Source organism: Chlorocebus sabaeus, chromosome 21 (genome assembly GCF_047675955.1).
Source record: "Chlorocebus sabaeus isolate Y175 chromosome 21, mChlSab1.0.hap1, whole genome shotgun sequence".
NCBI classification, from domain to species: domain Eukaryota; kingdom Metazoa; phylum Chordata; class Mammalia; order Primates; family Cercopithecidae; genus Chlorocebus; species Chlorocebus sabaeus.
In genome coordinates, this window is record NC_132924.1 from 113,324,106 (window position 1) to 113,345,740 (window position 21,635).

A 21,635-nucleotide genomic window follows, 5' to 3' on the forward strand; every position below is an offset into this window, starting at 1 on the left:
TTAAAGTCCAATTCCTTAAGTTTCGATTCCTTTGATCCTTCAGGATATGCGGGTGGGGAGCTGAAAACAGCCCTTGGGGCCAGAGGATGCTGGAGCACAGGAAGAGGTCATAGAAGTTTCCTTGTCCACACTCCTTACTTTACTGAGGGGAAATGCCAGACCCAGAGAGCTCCAAGCTTGGACAACCCCTTTTATGGAGGGTGAACTGTGGCATTTTGGGGAACCATCACTACTGAGGAATGGAGTCACCACAGGGCTTTTATTTTTATTTTATTAATTTATTTATTTATTTATTTTGAGACAGAGTTTCCCTCTTGTTGCCCAGGCTGGAGTGCAATGGTGCGATCTCGGCTCACTGCAGCCTCCACCTCACGGGTTCAAGCAATGCTCCTGCCTCAGCCTCCCAAGTAGCTGGAATTACAGGCCACCCTGCCCAGCTAATTTTGTATTTTTAGTAGAGACGGGGTTTCACCGTGTTGGTCGGTCTGGTCTCGAACTCCCGACCTCAGGTGATCCTCCCACCTTGGCCTCCCAAAGTGCTGGGATTACAGGCATGAGCCACTGCACCCAGCCAACCACAGGGCTTTTAGATCTCAGCCTAGAGGAGGGCTTGTATGTGCATGCGTGTGTGTGTTTGGTATATGTGTATGCGTGTACATGGTACGTGTGTACATGCATGTGTGTGACACGTGTGCATAGTGTATGGTATGTGTGTGCCTGTGGGTGCACATGTATGTACATGTATAGTGTGCATGCATGTGTGTGTGCGTGTACATATGTGTGTGCATGTGTGCAGTCTCCACCTTGGAAGTTCACATCTTTTGAATTTCTTTCTTTCTTTTTTTTTTTTTTGAGAGGGTCTCACTCTGTCATGCAGGCTGGGCTGGATTGCAGTGGTGTGATCTCGACTCACTGCAATCTCCACCTCCTGGGTTCAAGCGATTCTCCTGCCTCAGCCTCTCAAGTAGCTGGGATTACAGGGGCCTGCCATCACACTGGGTTAATTTTTTATATTTTTGGTAGAGATGGTGTTTCTTCATGTTGGCCACGCTCATCTCGAACTCCTGACCTCAAGTGATCCACCTACCTTGGCCTCCCAAAGTGCTGGGATTACAGGCTGAGACACCAGCCCCAACTTTTGAATTGAGACACCGCCCCATCTTTTGAATTTCAAGTGGCCGCAGGCATTAATGATAGAATGTGAATACAATTTGATTTGTATTCATATGGAGGGAAAGTGCCTCTGACCTGTCCCCATGGAAGGGAAAAAAGATTGGCCTGGAGATACTTACCTGGTGGGGGAGATACCATGATCACAAAAATGATCTGCCCAGGGCAAGGCTCATCCATTGCACTCTGGATGGGCTGACCCTTGCAATTTCCCCAAATGTGGGACCTCAACTGCATAATTTGTGGTAGTGGGGGACTGTGTGTGTGCTTTCTCCTAGTAATGAAGGAAAAGAAAAAAGAGACTGTCCTGGAGAGAAGAGGACTGAGAAACCCAACCCAGCCCCTGGCTCCAAGGAGTCCCGGCCAAGCCCTGGAGACAGCCCTTATCAGCTGCCATCCCAGCTTCCTGTTTTTCAGTCGGCTGGGGACTGGGGCTGAAGGAACATCTGCTTCTGTTTATTCTTCCCCTTTATCTTAATGGGTTCCCTGAGATGGCTCCCTGGGACACCTCTCACCACTGCTCTGTGTACTCAGGTATGTACTGCTCCCTGTCCTGGCTAAGACCCAGGAAGGGAAGGAGGAAGCATGGAGAGGCCAGAGACTTCGTGCCCTGTGATTAAAGCTAATTACTAAACAGGTCCGGGACTTAAAACTGGACCCTAAAGTCCATGTGGAGGAGGGAAAAAAGGAATACAAGGCGAAAGACTCTCCTCCTGAGAGTGAGAGCAGGACATGGGCAGGTTGCTGGAGGCAACCTTAGCTGCTAAGAGAAATATAATTACTTTTCAATTTCGGTTACACCTAGGCTAATAACCACAACTGGAAATTCTTGTTGGGAGGAGGAAGTTTTCTCTTATTAAGAGATAATAGAAAGTCATTCACCCTTGAACCTAGAACAGTCAACTTTAAACTGAAAGAACTTGACTCCGCTCGGGCCTCTGCTAGCCTGCAGTGCTTGTCTGCACCTCTGTGCAGATCAGAAAAAGACGCTTCTTTGTCCGAGCAGTCACAGCCCCCAACTTGGCAGGTGTCCCCCTCCCTATCCCCTTCCCCAGCACCCTGTGACAAAGACAACCTGGCATAGTTACATCATCATAGCAGCTTTCTCTTCTCCCTCACTAACACTTTCATTACCCTGGACGACTTAAGCTCTGAATGGACCATCTCAGAAGCACAGAAAAGACTTGCAGGTGAGAAGCAGGAAGGGCTTTCAACATTCCCTTGGTCCAAAGTCCCTGCTCCAATTCACTTCATGATAAGGCTTCTGGTTGAGTTTTAAGAAAGCTTTCTCCTCATATTCTGGGTCGATCAAGATTATTCTAAACTATGATTATTGGCAATTTAGAATCAATGAGAAAGGACAGAGCGAGACTCTGTCTCCAAAAAAAACAACAACAAAAAAGGCAGGCACGGTGGCTCACACCTGTAATCCTAGCACTTTGGAAGGCCGAGGCGGGCAGACCACCTGAGATCAGGAGTTCAAGACCAGCCTGGCTAACATGGCGAAACCCCATCTCTACTAAAACTACAAAATTAGCTGGGCATGGTGGCATGTGCTACTCAGGAGACTGAGGCAGGAGAATCGCTTGGACCTGAGCCAAGATCGCACCACTGCACTCCAGCCTGGGCAACAGAGCAAGATTCCAGCTCAAAAAAAAAAAAAAAAAAAGGGAATTAATGAGAAAGTTTCCAGATTGTACTCAAGGATTGCTTTCCCTAAATTTTGCTTAATACCTATTACCTTAAAGCATGGTTGTTTTTTAAAATGTAGATATTATCAAGTTCAGTGCTGCTGAAGGAGTTTTCTTCTTTTGTAGCCAAATTGTCAGTAGATTATGGTGGTTCCAAGCATGGGCTTTGGCATCAGAATGATTAGAGTTCCATTTGCTAGCTCCTCCTCTTGCCAGCTGAGAGGACCTGGGCAGTTTACTTAACTTTTCCACACCCTGATTTCCTCATCTGTCAAATAGGGATAAGTAACATAATCTACTGTAAAGAATCAACATGTGAATTAAATGAGGATACATGGAAACATGTGGCCCAGTGCCCAGCACTTGATCAACCTTAGCTACTATTAAGCTAATTTTAAATAGGTAAGGAATGTGATACCATTATTCTGTTTTCTTTTTTCTTTTCTTTTTTCTGTCTTTTTTTTTTTTTGAGACAGTCTTGCTCTTCACCCAGGCTGGAGTGCAATGGCACAATCTCAGCTCACTGCAACCTCCACCTCCAGACTTCAAACGATTCTCATGCCTCAGCCTCCCAATTAGCTGAAACTACAGGCACCGCTACCACGCCCGGCTAATTTTTGTATTTTTTTTAGTAGCGATGGGATTTCATCATGTTGGCCAGGCTGGTGGAATGTGATACCATTGCTCTAGGTAATTGAGAGGATGACCATGTTTTCTGCCCCTTGGAGGAATGGTGGGTCCCCAGTCTGGGGCAGGGAAAGTGAGCCTGGGCCATTAAATTGTGCCAGAAGACAAAGAAGTGTTCCAAGACGGCAACCAGCTTGAAGGAAATTTTACTGGCCAAATTTAGATCAATCTGAACATCAAAATAAATACTCAATATAGTTGGTAACACAATTTTTTTTTTTTTTTTTCTGAGATGGAGTCTAGCTCCATCAACCAGGCTGGAGTGCAGTGGCACGACCTCGACTCACTGCAACCTCCGCTTCCCAGACTCAAGAGATTGTTCTGCCTCAACCTCCTGGGTAGCTGGGACTGCAGGCACGCACCGCCATGCCCGGCTAATTTTTGTATTTTTAGTAGAGACGGGGTTTCACCGTATTGGCTAGGCTGGTTTCAAACTCCTGACCACCTTGGCCTCCCAAAGTGCTGGGATTACAGGCGTGAGCCACCGTGCCTGGTCTGATAACACAATTTTTTAAACTCTCTAGTGATATTCAAAACGAGGAATAAAGGAAGGGAAATACCAGCTAATAAAACTGAAAGGAATGATGGAATTGGAAATCACTATTTGGAAACCCCCAATTAAATAAAGATTTTTGATGAAACCACTGGACAAAAGGTTATTGCAGAGCAAGATACTCACATTGGGCTAAAGTATTACCTGCAGATGACTTGCAAATTACCAAAGGGAAAATTGCCTTTTTCAATGGAGAGAGCTGGTGGTCCTCACCTTACCAAAGTGATCAAACTCAGCCAGGCACAGTGGCTCATGCCTGTGATCCCACCACGTTGGAGACTGAGGCAGGAAGATTGCTTAAGGCCTGGAGTTCGAGACCAGCCTTGATGACATAGTGAGACTCTGTCTCTACCAAAAAATAAAAAAATTAGCCAGGCATGGGTGGCACTTATCTGCAGTCCCAGCTACTACAGAGGTCGAGGTGGGAGGATTGCTTGAGCCCAGGAGTTCAAGACTTTAGTGAGTGAGCTATGATCATGCCACTGCACACCAGCCTAGGCAATAGAGAAAGACCCCGTCTCCAAAAATAAAAATAAAAACAACAACTAAGCATCGCTAATAGTGCAGCTGTTATGCACTTATGCACTTTGTGATGTGATGTAATCTGAAATACTTAATACTACCACCTATGAATTATTCCTGCCATATGTGATAAACATAAATCTAATCAAGCCTCATGACTTAATGGTGATAGAGGAACAAGTTAAATCCCACCAAAAGGATGAAAAGACAAATGTAAGGCCGGGTGTGGTGGCTGACGCCTGTAATCCCAGCACTTTGGGAGGCTGAGGCAGGCGGATCACCTGATGTCAGGAATTTGAGACCAGCCTGACCAACACGGAGAAACTCCGTCTCTACTAAAAATACAAAATTAGCTGGGCGTGGTGGTGCATGCCTGTAATCCCAGCTACTCCGGAGGCTGAGGCAGGAGAATTACTTGAACCCAGGAGGCGGACGTTGCGGTGAGCTGATATCACGCTATTGCACTCCAGTCTGGCAACAACAGCAAAACTCCATCTCAAAAAAAAAAAAAAAAAGAAAAGAAAAGACAAATGCACAGTGTGGAGCATACTATGAGACAACCAACCTGTGACAAAGGCCGTCTCCCTAACCAAAGTTTAGTCAGACTCCTCTGAGCCCTCTTTTCAACTAGGCCTGGACCTTGGCCCCCATCTTGTCTTTGGTCTGCCCAGCCAGTCTTACAAAGAATCCTGCCAAATCATCCCTCCACCCTAGCTATCTGATCAAGCACCTCACCCCGCTTCCTTGATATCTAAGCCCTTAGCCTGTCTTTAGCAAGAATCACCTACGCTTGATGTCTCCCATCATGGGTCGATCAAGCTCATTCTAAACTATGATTATTGGCAATTTAGAATTAATGGGAAAGGACAGAGCGAGACTCTGTCTCAAAAAAAAAAAAAAGGCAGGCGTGGTAGCTCACACCTGTAATCCTAGCACTTTGGGAGGCCGAGGCGGGCAGATCACCTGAGGTTGGGAGTTCAAGACCAGGAAATTCCTGTTAGTAATTTCCCGTCCACTGATCCCTCATCCTGCTCTTTGGCTGTGAACCCCCACTTGTCCTTATACTCGGAGCTGAGGCAGACCGCACTCCCCTATCGCAGCACTCCTATTGCAATAGTCTTGAATTAAGTCTTTCCTACTTACTGCTTGAGAATAATTTTTTTCTTTAAAACCTGGATACATCGAGAAGTCATTTTTTATGATGAATTGTTTTAGAATAAAAGAAATTAGAGAGACATAATAATCAAAAGCATGTAAGATACTTTGATTGGATCCTGGATCAAAAAAAAGGAAAAATATCTATAAAAGATATTTTGAGAACAATTGGATATATCTGATTATGGATTGGATATCATAAAATTATTGTTAATTTTCTTAGGCGTGCTAATGATATTGGTTATGGGGAGAATACCCCGAGTCCCACTAAATGTCCACATTTAGGTAACACCTGTATTCAGGAGTTGTATTAGTTTCCTAGGGCTGCGGTAATAAATTGCCACAAGCCGGGTAGTTTGCAACACAGAAATTTCTTCTCTCACAGTTCAAGTCCAAAATCAAGGTGTTGGTGGGGCCATGCTCTGTCTGAAGGCTCTAGGGACGAGTCTTCCTTGCCTCTTCCAGCCTCTGGTAGTTGCTGGCAATCCTTGGCGTCCCTTGGTTGGTGACAACATCAGGTGGCCTTCTTCCCTGTGTGTCTCTCCGTGTCTTCAAATCTCTCTCTCCCTTATAAGGACGGCAGTTATTGGATGTAGGGCCCACTCTAATCCAGTATGACTTCATTTCGAGTACCTCTGCAAAGACCCTATTTACCACTAAGGTCACATTCAAGGTATCAGAGGTTAGGACGTCAGCGTTTCTTTCATTGGGACACAGTGTAACCCACAACATGAATGCGGTGTCATGATGTCTGACATATACCTTCAAAGGTCTCAGTAAGAAATTCTGTAGATGCGAAGAAGGAGGGGATAGAGAGAGAGAGGGAAAAAAAAAAACCTCAATGTGGTAAAATGTTAATTGTGGAATCTTTGTAGAAGGTATGGGGTGGTTGCTGTATTCTTTCAATTTTTCTGTAAGTTTGAATATTTTCAAAATAAAAGGTTGAAGGAAAAACATAGATTCCTGCTAATTCCCCCCTCCACAGTCCTGTTGCGTTTCCATATGTCTGAGGCAGGGCCCAAGAATATGTTTTTTTGTTTGTTTGTTTGTTTGTTTGTTTTTGAGACGGAGTCTCACTCTGTCGCCCAGGCTGGAGTGCAGTGGCACAATCTCGGCTCACTGCAACCTCTGCCTCCCAAGTTCAAGCAATTCTCCTGCCTCAGCCTCCTAAGTAGCTGGGATTACAGGTGTGTGCCACCACACCTGGCTAATTTTTGTATTTTTAGTAGAGACAGGGTTTCATCATGTTGGTGAGGCTGTTCTCAAACTCCTGACCTAGTGATCCACCCACGTTGGCCTCCCGAAGTGCTGGGATTACAGGTGTGAGCCACCGTGCCCAGCCAAGAATACATGTTCTTAACAAGCATTACTATTTTTTAATAGGAACTTGCAGGTGCTTCTAATGCTCTGCAAAAGTTGATAAATACTGGTTAATGTTATAAACCCAAATGGATATATTCAAATCCCCTGCAACCTTTTTTCTGCCAACAAACCCTAATTATAAGATGCGTTCTTTTGAGAAACAGTACAAATGTATGTAAAACTAAATCAACCAACACAACACACACATACACTCTCACACAAAGATAATGAGTATTTCAGTGAGCACTGATCAATGTAACAGTGTCTAGCAATTTATTATTGGACATATATGTCACAGAAGGGAATTATATCCAAAGTAAATTTATTTATTTCGAACATCCACAGGCTCCAGCTAGTTGTCAGTAGAAAGCTTTGTAGCTTTTTTCTAAGTGTGCTCTGCAAAGTATTAGGTGGGACCCCAGGTCGGGTTGAGGAGGAAGCACAGTGGACAGGATGAATCTCTTCCATCCCTACCTACCCCCTTCAGTGGCTACAGCCCTATTTTCATCTCCATTGTAATATTGCATGTCTATGTCAGATACTGTGTTTATTTAAAAAAACAACAAAAAAGATTTTGTTTCTTAAAAAGAATTTTTTTACACCACTGGTGTAGTTATTGCCTTTTAAATTGTATTTTATTTTGAGACAGGGTCTCACTGTGTGGCCCAGGCTGGAGTGGAGTGCAGTCACACCATCATGGCTCACTGTAGCCTCGACCTCCTGGATTGCTCAAGCAATCCTCCTGCTTCAGTCTCATGAGTAGCTGGGTCTATAGGCTTGCACCACTATGCCTGGCTAATTTTTTATTTTTTGTAGAGACAGGGTCTCCTTACATTGACCAGGCTGGTCTCCAACTCCTGGACTGAAGCAATGGTTTCACTTCGGCCTCCCAAGAGGAGGGATTACAGGCATGAGCTGCCACACCCAGCCTAGCTATTGCCTTGACTGACACATAATAGATATTCAATAAAATGTTTACTGGCTGGCCGCGGTGGCTCATGCCTGTGATCCCAGCACTTTGGGAGGCTGAAGCAGGCAGATCACGAGGTCAGGAGTTCGAGCCATAACATGGCGAAACCCCATCTCTACTAAAAATACAAAAATTAGGTGTGGTGGTGGGCACCTGTAATCCCAGCTACTCAGGAGGCTGAGACAGGAGAATCACTTGAACCTGGAAGGCAGAGGTTACAGTGAGTTAAGATCGTGCCATTGCACTCCAGCCTGGGCTACAAGAACAAGACTGCATCTCAAAAAAAAAAAAATTTACTGAAGGAATGGACTCCACACGATATCTAGATCAAAATGGAATTATTTTTCTCTGACAATAAAAGCTTTTTTGGTACATTTGTAAAGAATGGCCCTGACAGGGAAAGAAAGAGCTCTGGCCCCATGACAAGCTTGCTCAGATGGTCAAGCCTCATGCACTTGCCACCATCTGTAGAAGTACATCCTAGCCAGTTGTTCTGTTAACACACGCTATAAAAGGCAGGGACTCTGGGCTCTGCCATCAACTCAGTGTGGAGCCGCAGACACGTCTCCAAGGCCTTGTGTGGCTGCATTTCCTCCAATGGTTGTGAGCCACAGGGACCTGGTTACTAACAGTAGTTAAGATCCTGGGATTTGTAATATCTACTTTATTTTACTATTTTATTTTATTTTATTTTTATTTTTATTTTATTTTTTGAGACTGAGTCGCCCTCTGTCACCCAGGCCGGAGTTCAGGAGTGCCATCTTGGCTCACTGCAGCCTCTGCCTCCTGGGTTCAAGTGATTCTCATGCCTCAGCCTCCCAAGTAGCTGGAATTACAGGTGTGCGCCACCACACTCAGCTAATTTTTTTTTTTTTTTTGTATTTCAGTAGAGACGGGGTTTCACCATGTTGGCCAGGCTGGTCTCAAACTCCTGACCTCAGGTGATCCGCCCGCCTCGGACCCTTAATGTGTTGGGATCTCAGGAGTGAGCCACTGCACCTGGCCGATCTACTTTTAAAAAATTATGTTTGAGAAGATTTTAGGTTATTCCAAAAATAATGTCACTTTAACTAACTTATTTAGATATTCTTCCTTGTGTAGGAAAGAAAAGGATGAATTTACAGTGAGGAATTATGTGTAACCCTGGACTTCCAGGTGGGAGTAAGGAGCGTACATGATCATTGTCCTTCTTTCAAAAGTGCAGAAAAAGGTGGGAATCGCTGCTCTACAGTGTCTGATGGGGCATCTTGTTTTATTTATTTGTTTATTTAGAGACCAAATTAGAGGCCTGGCACAGTGGCTCACACCTGTAATCCCAGAACTTTGAGAGGCTGAGGTGGACAGATCGTTTGAGGCCAGGAGTTCAAGACCAGCCTGGCCAAGAAGGCAAAACCCCATCTCTACAAAAAATTTAAAAAATTAGCCAGTACGGTGGTGCACGTATGTAGTCCCAGCTACTCAGGAGGCTGAGGTGGGAAGATTGCTTAAGCCCAGGAGGTTGAGGCTGCAGTGAGCCGTGATTGTGCCACTGCACTCCGGTCTGGGTGACAAAGCAAGACCCTGTCTCAAATAAATGAACAAATAAATAAATAAGATACTATCAGTAAAATGCCTACCATGGTTTCTGGCATATTGTAAGCACTCAACAAATAATAGCCACTACTAGTTTAACTTCTTCTGTAATTCAATAATGATCTTTCTTTAGTTATTAACAGATAACACATTTGCATTATTTGAAAAGTAAAATAATCTTTAAAATCTTAAAGCAAGCAATTCCTTCCCCACTATTCCCACCCTTGATTATCAGAAGCAGCCTCTTTTTAGCTTTCACCAGCTTCTCTGGTTTTCTCCGTTGCATTTATTATCTGCTGTCTTCCTTCTTTGGAAAACAAGGATTTAGCTATCATATATCTTCTCTTCCCCTATCCTCCTAATTTGCTTGTGTTGCAATTTCTGGTTTAATCAGTAGCCAGTGTTTATTCTGACAATGCAACCATTATTCATGGCTGAGCTGTAAAGTGTAACATGATTATATTTCCTATCTGGTACAAACTTTTTCTTGTTTTCCCTGAAGATAAATATTGTCTCACTTTGTATTTGTTCAACTGCCTATGTACCTATTGCCAATTCTTCTCCACACTCTACTGGAAATGTAAATCTTTGCTCACTGTATTTAGACATAGCAGGTTGTCTGCTGGTTTCATGTGTTTTTCTAGGAGACATCCTCAAGTCCTCCATCGCTATCCTCCTGCTCCCAACTCTGCTCTCTTCCCATTTCCTGGCCTTCAAGGCTTCCTCTTTATTTATTCCTTCATTTTCATGGAGTATATCATCCTATAGTTTCCTGAGAAAAGCTGTTTGGGCTGGGTGTGGTGGCTTCTGCCTGTAATCCCAGCACTTTGGGAGGCTGAGGCAGGTGGATCACTTGAGGCCAGGAGTTCAAGACCAGCGTGTCCAACATGGCAAAACCCTGTCTCTACTAAAAATACAAAACTTAGCCAAGTGCAGTGGTGCACACCTGTGATCCCAGCTCCTTGGGAGGCTGAGGCACATGAATCACTTGAACCCGGGAGGTGGAGGTCGCAGTGAGCACAGATTACACCTCTCCAGCCTTGGGGGACAGAGCGAGACTCCATCTCAAATAAAAAATAAAATAAAAAAAGGAAGGCTGCTTGCGAGGTTAAAATTTTGAAAGCTTACATTTCTCAAAATGCCTTCATGCTTCATTCACACTTGCATGTTAGCTTTGAATTCATCACATTCCGGCTTCCAGCGTTGTGCTTGAGAAGAGGAAAGCTATTGCCACTTCTGATCCGTAGTACATAACCTGCTATTTTTTTTTTTTTATCCTGGAAGCTTTTTAGATCTTCTTATTCATAGTTGTTCTGAAATTTCACAATGTTGTGCCTTGGTAGCGATTTTTTTTCCATTCATTGCCTTGGATACTCGGGTAGGCCCTTTCAATCTAGAAACATATGGTCTTCCATTTTAGAAGTTTTTTCTTGAATTACTGTTATTTTGTAAAACATTATTTCCTCCTTTCCATTTTCTGTATTCTCTCTTTATGGAACTCCAATTGCTCAAATGTCAGACTTCCTAAATTGATTTAAAAGGTCTCTGATTTTCTAACTGTCTTTCTCCTATTTTCTGACCCTTTTTCCTTACTTTCTGCAATTTTTTTCAACTTTATCTTCTGACTTTTCTTTTCTTTTTTTTTTTGAGACAGGGTCTCACTCTGTCACCCAAGCTAGGATGCAGTGGTGTGATCATAGCTCACTGCAGCCTTAAACTTCCAGTCTAAAGCAATCCTCCTACCTTAGCCTCCCAAGTAGGTGGGACAACAGGCATGTGCCACCATGCCTGACAAATTTTTTATTTTTTGTAGAGACAGGGTCTCACTATGTTGCCCAGTCTGGTCTTGAATTCCTAGGCTCAAGATATCCTCCTGCCTCAGCCTTCCAAAGTGTTGGGATTACAGGCATGAGCCACCACACCTGACCTCTTGATTTTTTAGTTTCTACTATCACAGCTCAACCTTCCTTGAATGCTTTTATTCGTTGAATATGCAGTTTTAAGAAACAATATTGGCCGGGTGCAGTGGTTCATGCCTGTAATCCCAGCACTTTGGGAGGCCAAGGCCAGTGGATCACCTGAGGTCAGGAGTTCAAGATCAGCAGGGCTGACATGGCGAAACCCCACCTCTACTAAAAATACAAAAATTAGCTGGGCGTGGTGGCACATGCCTGTAATCCCAGCTACTCGGGAGGCTGAGGCAGGAAAATCCCTTGAACCTAGGAGGCGGAGGTTGCAGTGAGCACCACAGCACTCCAGCCTGGGTGACAGAGCAAGACTCTGTCTCAAAAAAAGAAAAAAAAAGAAAGAAAAAGAAAGAAACAATATCCTTGGGCAGTGTGCAGATCCACCTTCAGGGAGCACACATTGACCTTGCTGTCAGCTCTTTCTCGGGACTGCCTTGGCTGCAGCTGCCCTGCTTAAGGGCACACCTATCCCAGGCTAGTCCAACAACTGATCAAGACCAGGATACAAATGCCTGGCAATTTTGGCCCAACCCAGAACAACCGTGATGTATGCTGCTGTATGCTCCTCCTGAGTTGGCCAGGGCTTCCTGAGTCCTGTATCATCACTTGACTTCTCCCTAAGCCTGATTCTGTTTCCTCCTCACCCTTTCCGTAACAGTTGATCCCTAAGAAATATCTCACACTGCAAACTGTTTCAGCATCTGCTTCTGCAGAATCCAATGGAGATAATCCTATTCTTATTTTTCATGGACATAAAAATCTACTTTTATATCTCTGAGCATATGTATTGTTGTGTGGTTGTTTGTTTGTTTGTTTGTTTTTCTTCTGCTCCCTTTATTGGCTCTCTTCTGTGTAGGTTCTTCTTTTTTTCTGTTTGCTTGTTTTGATCTCTGTCTCTCATGATAGAGACTTTTCATAAATTATGTAGCTGTTTTTTGTTGTCTATTCCTATTTGAGAATTACATACGAAAACCCTGGTTTAAAAAAGATTTGCGTCCAGGCGCGTGGTGGCTCACACCCGTAATCCCAGCACTTTGGGAGCGTGAGGCAGGTGGATCACCTGAGGTCGGGAGTTTGAGACCAGCCTGACTAACATGGTGAAACCCCGTCTCTACTGAAAATACAAAATTAGTAGGGCCGGATGTGGTGGCTCACACCTGTAATCCCAGCACTTTGGGAGGCTGAGGCAGGCAGATCACCTGAGTTTGGGAGTTCGAGACCAGCCTGACCAACATGGTGAAACCCTATCTCCACTAAAAGTACAAAATTAGCCAGGCGTGGTGGCGCATCCCAGCTACTCGGGAGGCTGAGGCAGGATAATTGCTTGAACCTGGGAGGCGGAGGTTGCAGTGAGCCAAGATTGCACCCTTGCACTCCAGCCTGAGCAACAAGAGTGAAACTCCATCTCAAAAAACAAAACAGGCCTGGCGTGGTGTCTCACGCCTATAATCCTGGCACTTTGGGAAGCTGAGGCGGGTGGATCACGAGGTCAGGAGTTCAAGAACAGCCTGACCAACATGGTGAAACCCCATCTCTACTAAAAATACAAACATTAGCTGGGCGTGGTGGCACGTGCCTGTAATCCCAGCTACTCAGGAGGCTGAAGCAGGAGAGTCACTTGAACCAGGGAGGCAGAGGTTACAGTGAGCCGAGATTGTACCACTGCACTCCAGCCGGGATGACAGAGCGAGACTCTGTCTCAAAATGAAACAGAACAAACAAAGCAAAACAAAAAAAAGATTTTCATGTATGATGGAGTGATTTTAGAATGGGGTGATCAGACAGGGGCCAGTCATTCTTAGGGGACTCCCTTATGATACTTTTCCATGTCTCTTCTTTTGGTGGTCAGTTTTCTAGGGGAGTTCTCTGAACTCCCTCCCCATAGTTATAAATATGCCTACCAGTGTCTAGGAGTCAAATGTGAGGACAGCACGGGTTCACTGGCTGGTACATTGACTTTCATTTCATCCCTCTTCTTTGGTACTAATCTTCCACCTTCAGTTGTTCCTAAGTCCAAAGTTCCTCTAACTCAAACTCCCCATACAATAAGTGGTCCGTCTCTGATGAAGGCTGAGAGAAGGTAGTAGCTTGTTGCATAGGCTAAGGGAAGAATTGCAGGGATTAACTATCTTTTTTTTTTTTTTTTGAGATGAGTCTCACTCTGTGGCCCAGGCTGGAGTATAGTGGCACCATCTTGGCTTACTGCAACCTCTGCCTCCCAGGTTCAAATGATTCTCCTGCCTCAGCCTCCTGAATAGCTGGGAATATAGGCATGCATCACCATGCCTGGCTAATTTTTATATTTTTAGTAGAAATGGGGTTTCACCATGCTGGCAAGGCTGGTCTTAAACTCCTGACCTCAAGTGATCTACCCGCCTCAGCCTCCCAAAGTGCTGGGATTACAGGCGTGAGCCACCGTGCCCAGCCTTAACTATTGCTTAAGAAAACTTTTTATTTTTATTTTTTTCTTGCCCTGTTGCCTAGGCTGGAGTGCAGTGAACCGAGCTTGACTCACTGCAGCCTCAATCTCCTGGACTCAAGTGATCCTCCTGCCTCAGCCTCCTGAGTAGCTGGGACCACAGGTGTGCACCACCACACCTGGCTAATTTTTGTGTTTTTTGTAGAGATGGGGTCTTACTATGTTGCCCAGGCTGGAAGAAAACTTTTAATCAGTGCTCTAGTTTTCAGCCACAGCCATGCCTTTTCAGAAGTTTCTGGTGCCTCCAATTCCTAGGCCTTTGGGGGTGTTTCAGAGGCATGGGTTGGCTTGTTTTCTTGGCTTCCCCATTTTGAGACCTTGTACTCTGGTATGTGAGGTTCATTATCTCTCAATCAAATTTCCAGCTTAAACATTTTTTTGATGCCTCTCTCTGCTCTTACCTCTCTAATGGACCTATGCTTTTTAAAAAAAAGTCTCTGGACTCACATTTTGGTGGGTTTTGGGAGGAGGCCCAGCAGTATGCACATGCTCAGTCGGCTATGTTTAATGGGAAGTCCTCTTAGTCCCCAGAGTTTTCAACTCTGGTTTTCTTGAATTAGGCCTCCTCATATAAACCTATGTCCAATTTTAAAATGGAAGTCAAGGAAAAAATATGATTTGATTCACATAGTTTTAAGAACAGCTTTTATTTATTTATTTATTTATTTATTGAGATGGAGTCTTGCTCTTTCGCTCAGGCTGGAGTGCAGTAGTATGATCTCGGCTCACTGCAACCTCTGCCTCCTGAGTAGCTGGGACATCAAGCGTGCACCACCACGCCCGGCTAATTTTTGTATTTTTAGTAGAGACAGAGTTTCACCATGTTGGCCAGGCTGGTCTCGAACTCCTGACCTCATGATCCACCCGCCTTGGCCTCCCAAAGTGCTGTGATTACAGGCGTGAGCCACCGCGCCCAGCCTAAGAACAGCTTTTAGAGATGCTTTTGGCCTGTGTGGCCAGGTATGAATTCTCACTCTGAGTATAATTGTCTGACTGTCATGTGTTGACTGTGTACACACAGCTCAAACCCAGAGCCCAGCCTTGTCTCTTCTAATGAAATACCAGTGCCCACAAACAGAAGGTTCCCCTTCTTTCACCCATGGAATAAACAGGAAGGTCTCTTGGGGCTGTGGTCTTGGGGCTGTAGCCCTGCCCCTAATTTCTTCAGACCCTTTACTGAGAACTGAGTCATTGCAACATCACGCTCAGCCAGCTGTCTCAGCACAAGAAAAAGCTTTGCTGTGGTATGAGATTTTGTGGGCTGCAAACTACATCTAGGTCAGCAAATTAAACTCCACAGTGTGGTTACCAATTCCAGCTTCATCTAGCTTAAGGGCTGTCTGATTTCACCCTCTGGGCATTGGCTCTTCTGGTGTTTGGGATATAAGGCCCCTCTGTGGGTGTTTAAGGCACAATATTTCAGGCCTAAACCACTGAATGACACATGCCTAAACCCAGAATCCTGTATTCTCCACCAGGGCTCCAGGGTATGTGAGGGTAACAATACTCCAACCCTGCAGATAATGAGATTTGTGTGTGCGTGTTAGAACCAAGGGGAAAGTGGGGAAGTATTTCTTTGATGCTCAGTTTCATCTACCACTTGTATTTCTCTCCTGCCCTTCTTTGACCCTAACAAGATCCAAACCCTTCTTTCTTGCTTCTCTTTTATGGAAGTTTTGAAGAATGAATGGTTACACAACAGATGGCCAGCCGGTCTATCTAGAAGGGCCTTACAAAGGACAGTGCCTCCGTGGGGAAGGCTGGCCCTGGATCAGACGCTGGATCGCAGATTTACCGTGAATGAAGCCCTTGGAGACTGAATGATGTTAAAAATTCAAAAACAACTCAGGAAATATTTATTTGAAGGCCTGCTGTTCTTCAAGTCCCTGGAATACAGATATGAGAAGAGTCACTGCTGCCCAAGAGCTGACTGACTGTGGAGGAAGACCATGCTAGCGGATGACTATATTTTCTACCACCTAGCACCGGCTCCCCCTTCTCCTGGTAATGGTGTCTGCAGACAACCTCCTCAGTCTGTGTGCTTTCAGTGGAACTGAATCTACCCCTGGCTCAAAAGCTCAGGTACAGTCTCTGGCCTGGCTGCAGTGATTAGTTTAGAGATGGACTTGTAACCTCATCAAAGCCTGATATTGTTCAGGGTAACATACTAGATATATTTTGCTAGCATTGCCAATAATCATTTATTTAAGCTCCTTAAATGAGGTTTCCTGTCATTTGCAACTGAAAAAGCTCTGTGTAGCAGGTTGAGTAGTGTTCACCTCCTGCCCACAAAATACATTCACATCCACCCAGAACTTTAGAATATGATATTTTTTTTATTTTTTTGAGACAGAGTCTTACTCTATCACCAGGCTAGAGTGCAGTGGCATAATCTCAGCTCACTGCAACCTCAGCCTCCCAAGTAGCTGGGACCACAGGTGTGTGCCACCACGCCCAGCTAATTTTTGTATTTTTAGTAGAGATGGGGTTTCACCATGTTGGCCAGGATAGTCTATCTCTTGACCTTGTGATCTGCCCACGTCGGCCTCCCAAAGTGCTGGGATTACAGGTGTGAGCGACCGTGCCTGGCCTGGTCTTATTTTTAAAAGTCTTTGCAGATGTCATTAGTTAAGGATCTTGAGATGCAGTCATTATGGATGTAAATTTAGGTGGACCCTAAATCTAACAATTGGTGTCCTTATATGATGAGGAGATATCACAGAGAGACGCAAAGACACAGGGAATATGACTGTGTGAAGAGGGAAGCAGAGGGAAGGGCGATGCTGCCATAAGACGAGGATGCCTGGGCCATCAGAGGCTAGGAAGGGGTAAGGAAGGCCCTCCCACTTAGAGCCTTCAGGGGGAGCATAGCTCTCCTGACACTTTGATTTCCAACTTCTAGCCTCCAGAACAGTGAGAGAGAATTTTCCATTGTTTTAAGCCAACCAGCCTGTGGCACTTGGGTAGTGGCAGCCCTAGGAAACAAGTGCACTCTAACATGTGAAATCACTCAACAGATATTTATTGGTTCCTAATATGTGTCTGAAGAGGACTTAGTATAAAATCCAGAGAAGAGGGATATGGAGGCTGTAGAGAGGTATTTCAGCTGGGACATTATGAAGCCTAAAGAACTATCTGTCCCACTGCCTTGTATCCCGATGGGGGCCTCTGGAAGGGCCTGGAGAAACCTTGGAACTTATGTTCTCTGGGCTCCCTTTTTGTAGGCTTGTTTTGTTTCAAGACAGGGACTTGCTCTGTCGCCCAGGCTGGAGTGCAGTGGCTCAATCACGGCTCACTGCAGCGTCAATCTGCCAGGCTTAAGCAATCCTCCCATCTCAGCCTCCCAAGTAGCTGGGACTGTAGGCACATGCCACCACGCCCAGATAATTGTTGTATTTTTGTAGAGAGAAGGTTTCACCATGTTGCCCAGGCTGGTCTTGAATTCCTGGGCTCAAGCCATCTGCCCACCTCGGCTTCTCGCAGGGCTGCGATTCCAGGCGTGAACCCCCCGGCCCGGCCTCCCTAGGCTTTTTGCAGGTCATTCTCCTAATGTATGGATGTCTTTCCTCAGTAAGGACATGAGCTCTGCTTGATATAAATTGAAAATATTCGGCCAGGCACGGTGGCTCACGCCTGTAATCCCAGCACTGCAGGCGAATCATGGCGGGTGAATCATGAGGTCAGGAGTTCAAGACCAGCCTGACCAATATGTTGAAACCCCGTCTCTACTAAAAATAGAAAAATTAGCTGGGCATGGTGGTGCATGCCTGTAATCCCAGCTACACGGGAGGCCGAGGAAGGAGAATCGCTTGGACCCAGGAGGCAGAGGTTGCAGTGAGCCCAGATCACACACTGCACTCCAGCCTGGGCAACAGAGTGAGACTCCATCTCAAAAAAAAAAAAAAGAAAGAAAAAGAAAATTTTTTCTTTTTCTTTGTTCTTTGTTTCTTTTTCAGTTTGTTCTTTATTTGACTTTGTTTGTAGTGATTTTTGCCTTGCAGAATTTCTTTTTTTTTTTTTTGAGAGGAGTCTTGCTCTTGTTGCCCAGGCTGGAGTGCTGCAATGGTGTGATCTCAGCTCACTGCAACCCCTGTCTCCCGAGTTCAACCAATTTTCCTGTCTCAGCCTGTCGATTACAGGCAATGTGCCAGCACGGCTAATTTTATATTTTTAGTAGAGATGGGGTTTCTCCATGTTGGTCAGGCTGGTTTCGAACTCCCGACCTCAGGTGATCCGCCCACCTTGGCCTCCCAAAGTGCTGGGATTACAGGCATGAACCACCCGGCCTAATTTCTATTTTTCTTTTTTTTTTTTTTGAGACGGAGTCTCGCTCTGTCACCCAAGCTGGAGTGCAGTGGTGCGATCTCTGCTCACTGCAAGCTCCGCCTCCCAGGTCACATCATTTTCCTACCTCAGCCTCCCGAGTAGCTGGGACTACCAGGGCCCGCCACCATGCCCAGCTAATTCTTTTGTATTTTTAGTAGAGACGGGGTTTCACCTTGTTAGCCAGGATGGTCTTGATCTCCTGACCTCGTGATCTGCCTGCCTCGGCCTCCCAAAATGCTGGGATTACAGGCGTGAGCCACCGCATCTGGCCCCAATTTCTATTTTTTACATAGTCAAATTTTTCAATATTTTTTATGGCTTATGGGTTTTGTTTTGGTTTTCTGAACTCTCTGCTCCTGTGCTTTTATCTAGTACTCCATATTCTGGAGTAAGGCAGAGTCCTTTCATATTTACCTGTATTTCCCTTACACTGCATTTTGGTCACCTTTATTGGTTTCCCAAAAACCAGCACAAGTAATAATAGCTACCATCCGTTGTGTCTAGGCATTGTACCAAGAGCGTTATATTCAGTATCTTTCATCTTCTCGGTAGCTCTGCAAGGTAGATGATATTCTGTCCATTTTACAGATGAGGAAAGTATGGCCCAAAGAAGTTACATAAGTGACCAGGCACAGTGGCTCATACCTGTAAACCCAGCACTTTGGGAGGCCAAGGTGGAAGGACCACTTGAGCCCAGGAGTTCGAGACCAGCCTGGGTAACATTGTGAGACCCTTTCTCTATTTTATAAAAGTTTATTTTAAAATTTATATATATAGAATTTGTGTGTGTGTATATATATATATATATATTTTTTTTTTTTACATTGACTTTTAAAAGAAACTATGTTAGTGGTTTTGAAAAATATTCCACATTCTGGATTTTTCTGATTGTTTTCTTGTAGTACCATTTAACTTATCCCTCTATCTTTTTATTTCTTCCAAACAGATTTCTGAGCCGGGGTCCCTCATGTGAACTACAGAATATAGAAAGACTGAATGACTAGTTATACTAGAACCATTCAAGATGCATAGGAGAGAACTCAGTTTGTTACACACAGGAGATTCCTTAAAGAACTAAAAGTAGGACTACCATTTGATCCAGCAATCCCACTACTGAGTATCCACCCAGAGGAAAAGAAGTCATTATATGAAAAAGATACTTTCACATGCATGTTTATAGCAGCACAATTTGCAATTGCAAAAATGTGGAACTAACCCAAATGCTCATTAATCAATGAGTAGATAAAGAAACTGTGGTATATCTATACAATGGAATACTACTCAGCCATTAAAAGGAATGAATTAATGGCATTTACAGCAAGCTGGATGAGATTGGAGACTATTATTCTAAGTGATATAACTCAGGAATGGAAAATCAAACATTGTATTTTCTCACTCATAAGTGGGAGCTAAGCTATGAGGATGCAAAGGCATAAGAATGACACAATGGATTTGGGGGACTCAGGGAAAAAGTAGGAAGGGGGTGAAGGATAAAAGACTACAAATTGGGTGCATTGTGTACTGCTTGGGTTATATGTGCACGAAAATCTCACAAATCACCACTACAGGACTTATGTAACCAAACACCATCTGTTCTCCAATAGCCTATAGAAACAAAAAAAAAATTAAGACAAAGAAAAACTTTATAATAACCACATTTAAAAAGTAAAAAGAAAAAACATTGTTACAAAGGATGCAGTGATGGTTAATTTTATGTGTCAACATTAATTTAATTAAAGTTAATGTCAAACATTATTCAGGATATGTCTGCGAGGGTGTTTCTGGGTGACAATGACATTTACATCTGTAGACTGATTAAAGCAGACGCCCTCCCTAATGACGGGGGAGCCTCAACCGGTCAGTTGATGACCTGAATAGGACAAAAGGGCTGACCCTCCTGAGAGTCAGAGTGAATTCCTCCTGCCTGAGTCAGACTGGAACTACACCATTGGCTCTTCTGGGTCTCCAACTTGCCAACTGCAGATCTTGGGACTTCTCAGCCTCCATAATCACATGAACCAACTCCTTGAAATAAATCTCTTTCCCTCTATATACATACATCCCATTAGTTCTGTTTCTCTGAAGAAATGATTGACTAATACAGATGTCTTGGGGCATCGGGGCTTATTTCCCTCCAAGATCATTGGTTGAAAAATTAAAGTGATCAGGCAGGGCGCAGTGGCTCACACCTGTAATACCAGCACTTTGGAAGGCTGTGGCAGACAGATCACTTGAGGCCAGGAGTTCGAGACCTGCCTGGTCAGCATGGTGAAACTCCATCTCTACTAAAAATACAAAATTAGCCAGGTGTGTGGCAGACGCCTGTAGTCCCAGCTACTCGGGAGGCTGAGGCAGGAGAATCCCTTGAGCCCGGGAATTGGAGGCTGCAGTGAGCCGAGACTGTACCCCTGCACGCCAGTCTGGGCGACAGAGTGAGACTCTATCTCAAAAAGAAAAAAAAAAAAAAAGGAAAAGATTAAGGTCAACATTTGGGGCAGGAACATTTCACATTGCATGACATCAGGAATCCCATAATATCTTGTAGACCCTCTAATTAATGATGTTAAATTTGGTCACTTGATTGTAGATTTTTATTTGGTAAAGTAACTATATTCCTCTGTGAATTAGTAAGTAATTTTGCAGGGTGATATTTTGGCACCATCCAGATACTCTCTGTCTCAGCTACTTTTCACCTGTGGTCTTGCTACCCACTGAGGATCCCTGCCTGAATCAATTCTTTCATTGCTTGCCCTCCCATCAACTGAAACTATAGCATTTTTTGTTTGTTTGTTTGTTTGTTTTTTGGAGATGAAGTATCACTCTGTCATTCGGGCTAGAGTACAGTAGCGTGATCTTGGCTCATTGCAACCTCTGCCTCCTGGGTTCAAGCGATTCTCCTGCCTCAGCTTCCTGAGTAGCTGGGATTACAGGCATGCGCCACTATGCCTGGCTAACTTTTGTATTTTTAGTAGAGACAGGGTTTCTCCATGTTGGCCAGGCTGGTCTTGAACTCCTGACCTCAGGTGATCCGCCTGCCTCGGCCTCCCAAAGTGCTGGGACTACAGGCATGAGCTACCACACCTGGCCGGCTATAGCCTTGTGTGTGTGTGTATATATAAATTAGTATATGTTAAGTGATAGCACATGAATAGTTTAATATATAATAACTAATATATGCAGT

General features: G+C 44.5%; 1 long non-coding RNA gene and 1 other non-coding gene across 4 annotated transcripts; both read left to right on the plus strand.

Annotated features, from left to right (window-relative positions):
• The first annotated feature begins 889 nt into the window (after positions 1-889).
• LOC103227010 (uncharacterized) lies at positions 890-20,485 on the plus strand. Of its 3 annotated transcripts, XR_005238157.2 has the most exons (5): positions 890-1,704; positions 2,320-2,360; positions 15,803-16,210; positions 19,043-19,178; positions 19,401-20,485. It is a non-coding gene; the product is annotated as an uncharacterized lncRNA (long non-coding RNA). The 3 variants fall into 3 exon arrangements; XR_495069.3 differs by lacking the exon at positions 19,043-19,178; XR_012090080.1 differs by lacking the exon at positions 2,320-2,360.
• Positions 1,285-1,447, plus strand: LOC119621642 (U1 spliceosomal RNA). Its single transcript, XR_005238186.2, has one exon. It is a non-coding gene; the product is annotated as a U1 spliceosomal RNA (small nuclear RNA).
• Positions 20,486-21,635: the final 1,150 nt, after the last annotated feature.